Source organism: Lygodium microphyllum, chromosome 3 (genome assembly GCF_053477565.2).
Source record: "Lygodium microphyllum isolate KBCC chromosome 3, Lygodium_microphyllum_v1.1.10, whole genome shotgun sequence".
In the NCBI taxonomy this organism is placed as follows: domain Eukaryota; kingdom Viridiplantae; phylum Streptophyta; class Polypodiopsida; order Schizaeales; family Lygodiaceae; genus Lygodium; species Lygodium microphyllum.
Genome location: NC_141137.1, coordinates 84,307,240 through 84,312,972, shown reverse-complemented (window position 1 = coordinate 84,312,972; position 5,733 = coordinate 84,307,240).

Genomic DNA, 5,733 nt, shown 5'->3' with positions numbered 1-5,733 from the left:
GCTGTGAATTCTGTGCAGCATTACCATTTTGTGCATCTACATCATCAATCACATTTACTGGTTTATACCAGCTACTCATCTCATCAAAAACAACATCTTTGCTCACTGTAAACTTACGAGTAGAAGGGTTATAGCATCTATACCCTTTTTGCTGCAGAGAGTAACCAATAAAGATGCACTTCTCAGCTTTTGGATCCAACTTGGATCTCAACTCATCTGGCACATGTACATAGGCAATGCAACCAAAAATTTTCAAATGAGAAATATCTGGTTTCCTACCAGTATACCTCTCCTCTGGAGTCATTCCATGTATTGCTGCAGTGGGAGTCCTGTTCATTATGTAGACTGCTGTAGCAACTGCTTCAGCCCAATAAAAATCTGGCAGGTCTTTTTCATTGAGCATGGCACGAGACACCTCTCCAATATGTCTGTTTTTTCTTTCTGCAATTCCATTTTGTTGTGGGGTATGACTGCATGAATATTGCTGCTTTATGCCATGCTCCTGCAAGAACCTTGCAAACTCATTTGAGAGGTACTCTCCCCCTCCATCTGACCTTAGGCATTTTATCTGCAAGCCTGTTTCTTTTTCAACCATAGCTTTAAGAGTTTTGAAATGCCCAAAAACTTCACTTTTCTTTTTCATAAAATACACCCAAACTTTTCTGCTATAGTCATCAATAAAACTGACAAAATAATGACAGCCTCCAAGAGATGCAGCTTTAGTAGTCCACACATCAGAGTGGATTAATTCCAATGGCTTCTTACTCTCTTGAACATGTCTAGGAAATGGTTTCCTTGCCTGTTTTCCAAACTGACAGGCTTCACATACCTTATGCATTTCTGCAACCTTGAATTTCGGCAAACCTGCAACAATATTTTGGGCCTGCATTGATTTAAGTCGCTGTACATTAACATGACCAATGCGTTTATGCCAGATATCAATATCTGCAACTACACCAGTCCCATGTGCAAACATTGCTGCACTCAATTCAGACATGTCTGCATCCAATGTAAACATTCTGCCCTTCTTCTTTCCTTTTGCTATCAAGCGACCTTTATTTTTCATATCCTCAACAAAGCATCCATGAGGATTAAATCTGACCTGCAAGCCCTGCTCAACCATTTGACCAACTGAAACCAGATTCTTGGTGATATTCGGGACATGAAATACATCGGACAGGTATTTCTTTTTCCCATCCTGCATAGACAAGGGAATTTTTCCAATCTGCACAATAGGATGTGCAGTATCATCACCAGTCTCCACAAATCCTTGTTTTTCCATTTTCCTTGCATCCTCCATCCATTCTGCATGACCTGTCATGTGGTTTGATGCACCTGAGTCAACATACCATACATCATTGCTTTCTTCTGCACTTGTCACAGAATTGTTCATGTGCTGCACCATGAACAAATGCTCATTTCTGTCATCACCCTGTCTGCTAGAAGATGCATAATTTCCTTGTTGCAGTTTTCCATTCATGATGTCATTCTGCTTTTTATAGCAGTCTTTAGCCATATGACCCATTTTACCACAGTAGTAGCATTCAACATTACTGTTTGCATTTTGACCTCTTTGCCATCCACCACGACCTCTTTGGCTCCCCCTGCCTCTAGAGTTACCACGTCCTCCTCCATAGGACTGGTTTTCTTGAGTTTGCTGCATATTCTGATTTCTACCACGGCCTCCAAATCGGCCTCCTCTACCTCTGCCTCTACCTCTTCCAGCATTTGAGTAGAAGACAGCTTCTTTTGAAGTTCCTCCTGAAGAAGATGCACCACCATTTCTCTGTTCCTCAGAAATTAGAAGAGCAATCAACTCCTCAAAATCAGGAAATCTTTCACGGACAGAAATGGATGTCCGAAACTGCGCATAATCCTTTCCTAGACCATTCAAGGTCACAGAAACTAAATCATCATCTTCCACTGGCGACCCAATGGAAGCAAGTGCATCTGCAATCTTCTTCACCTTCATGTGGTAGTCATTGATGCTCATACTTTCTCTTTGCACATTATGCAACTCTTGCTTGAGCTGCATTTTCCTGGCTTGAGTATTTGTGCTATACATTTTTGACAAAGTATCCCATGCCTCCTTTGGCGTACTTGCATCCTGAATATGCACAATCATAGAGTCTGAAATACTGATAGACAGCCAATACATAACTTTCCTGGCTCTCTCATGCCATGCTTTAAATGCCTGCATTTGCTGTTGATTGGGAACATCAGGAAGAACTGGTTCTTCTTCATTTCCTGCAACAAATTCCCAATATCCTTTTCCCATAAGGAAATTCGTCATTCTAAACTTCCATGCTTGGAAGTTGTTCTTGTCAAGCTTTTCAGTGACAATCTGTGAGAGAGAATCAGACGCCATTACAGAACACTGCAAAAAGTTCTGTCACTGCAAAGAACACAGCTTCAGCCTCACAAGGGCTAATCTGCAAAACTGACGAAAGTGGTATTTGACCACACAGTCACTTCCTAGTGACGATTTTGCATCAACAGGCAACAGGGATGATTCTGTAACTCCCAATGTCTCTGCGCACAAGCATACAATGCAATTTTTACAGTAACTATTCACCGACCTGTAGAACAGTGGCTGCACAGCATAAAACTGGGCCTTTTCCTGAGTGCGTGCAGAAAACTTCCGCCTCCAAAACAGGCCCCGAAATGGCCTCAAATCAAAAAAATAAGGTCGCCAAGAGCTAAAGCTCTTCCCCGCAGCATATACTGCCCTCTTGCTTCACCGCGAAGGGCGTCTCAACCTGAGACAATGCACTCCTGCACTTTCCGGCTGTGCTACCTGCAGAGATCTGCTCCCAAAACAGAAAATGAAAGCAACACTGCTCCTCTTACCAGAACACCGCGATCTTGGCTTGCTTTCTTGAGCTCCTTACCACGAACAAGGCTCTGATACCATGTCAAGATTGTGGGAGAGAAGGAAGGAGTCTCGCTTGAAGCTTTCTTGCTTGCACAATGGGGGAAGACACACAAGGGTGGAGGCTGAAAACAGTTTTCCTCTTCTTAGTTGTGTAAGCCAAAAGAACTCAAGTACAAAGAAATAGAAGAACCCTCTTTATGGGTCTCAAACCAAACTCAACTAACTAAGGTGGCATACTAACTGAGCCACGAACTAGAGTAGATAAGGATAGCTATCATGTAGCTATTATTCATGGGCGGTATACCAACCGCATCTGCAACTGGCACGTCGGTGACATAAATGCACAACGGTCACCCTGGCGTATCACGAGTGGAGCTCGATATCTCAACAGTTTGTTGGAATTTGGCTCTGTCATAGTGTTGGCACGAACATGGGGCTTGCAGAGAGGCTGAAACAAGTTCGGAAGTGATTCAAAGAAGAGCTCAGTGTGAACTTCCTCTATGCAGGAGATTAAAGATTAAATCTTTAAGCCTTAGTAAGACTTAAGAATTTAAGCTTTAAGTTTTAAAGCTTAATATAAATTGTTTTTTCCCCTAGGACGTTAGGACGTGTTGGATGACACCATCGAACGACAATTCATCCTACCACCACAACATCATGAAATTCCCAAAGACTTTTAAGTCTTAAGCTTCTCAAGCTTAAGTATTAAGCTTACTTAACCACTAATATTGAATTCTTTTTGAGAGAATAAGTAAACTTGGCAAAGGAACTTCCCAGGTGGTCCTCCGCCTCCAAAGAGTGGTCCCTCGCTATCTGATTGCGTAGCAAGGGGTTCTTCACTGCCAGGAACGTGCTGGTATTGACAGATTGTCGCGAGATTGACTGTAGATCCTGTTCGTTCCAAGTGCTTTGCCTTCGCATGAGATGGTAAGCGATTGGAAGCCCTCGATCTCAGCTTCGCTCTGATACCACATTGGTGTGCAAATTGAATACCGTATGCGTACATAGCGAGCGCCGAAAGGTCCCCAAGAACAAAGAACTCTACTTTTTGCTCAAAAACCAAGAGAGAAGACTTGCACGACATGAAGTAAGAAGAACAATTGGGTACAATCTCCCCCATGCCTTGTGTGAGCACTCCACAAAGCATATATTTAATATATTATTCATCTCCAAGCTCAAAAATAGCCCAAATTTACAATTAGCATGCTTCAATTTTTGTGTTTGCTTTTGTCCAAATAAAGAATAAAGCGGTTGTCCCAAGAGTCGTGATGTGCCCAAATACAATGACCAATAATGAATATTTAAATCGTGCACCCATGTGCATACAAAATAATAAATATATATCAAGCGCTTTAATAAATAAGCGCGTCAAAATAAATATTGGTGCCACGCCTAAGACACGCGCCCATCAAAAATGATAAATTTTTTCTAAATAACTTGAATACATGTTATTGCCCAGTGCTTCCCAGTGCCACCGCCGCCTGCTCTACACATCAACTGAAGCATTCACAATTGTTAGAAAATAATAAAATTAAATCGATAAAAGTGAATACCTAGCAGTCTTCAGCTACAAAATAAATAAATAGGTTGGAACTCTGTCATAACCTTAATTTAATATGAGTGCGCACTCTAAACTCATAAACGTCCATTAATTTAAATATGTATTTTGTGGAATCACCCACTTGCATAATAAATTAACAAGACACCCGAAAAGGACACGCGTCCCCATCGACTTTTCGCACAAGGAATCCACCTTGTGTATGAGCCCAGCAAATAAATATACTTTTATGGAATCCATCGCAAAACCTCACGAAATCCACCATGGAATATGCCTTCTAGCATCATAAAGACACTTCTTCAATTTGCACATAAGCTATTCCCTGCCTTTCTTAGCAAAGTCCTTAGGTTGTTACATATAAATCTCATCATGCAGGTCCCTCTATAAGCCATCTTAATATCCATCTAATAAAGCTCCAAATCCAACTGAGCAGCCAAGGCCAAGACCAAGCACAAGGTAGTCATCTTGACAATGAGAGAAAAGACTTCATTCAAGCAAACACCATGCTCCTGCTTAAAACCCTTTGCAACCATCTAACCTTATATACTAGCTTTGGGTGACTAGGGATACTCTTCAACTTGTACATCCACTTGCATGGCATTGCATGTTTTCCATCGATCAAGGAAACAAATTCCCATGTATAGTTTTTTAGCAATGAATCAAACTCAAACTGCATAGCCCTCTTCTAAGAATGAGAATCACTTTTATGAATAGCCTTCTCATAAATAAGTGGCTCAATAGAGTCATAATACATAAAGGATTCATAGCGATCAATGGGGGATGTTAAGCTCTATTTAGTGCCTCAAAGTTTGCTATGTGGCTTCTATGGCAATGCCATCTCTATCTAGCAACATGACTTTATACAATAGGCGGATCTTGGGCCACTACATCATCAATTGCAGGTTGTCTAGCTAGTTGTATTGTAATGAGAGGCTCCTCTTAAAATACCACTTATCTCAACTACTTTCTTAGGTTGCTTATGCATCTTCTTTTCAATGAAAAATCACATCATGGCTATGAATAACCTTTCGAGCCTGTGGATCCCAAACGTGATAGCCCATCTCGCTTACATCCCCATATCCAAAAAGATGCATTTGACAAACTTTGGATCCAACTTATTATGCTTGTCTTTGGGAATATATTATTAGAAATATTCACATCCAAAGACCCACAAATGAGCATATGTTGACCATACCTCCTCTATAACCTTACACCCCCCAAGAGTGGTGCAGGGGGATCTATTAATGAGATGCTTGGTAGTAGTAATTGTCCCTAGTAGAGAGTAGGCTTTAGGCCATAG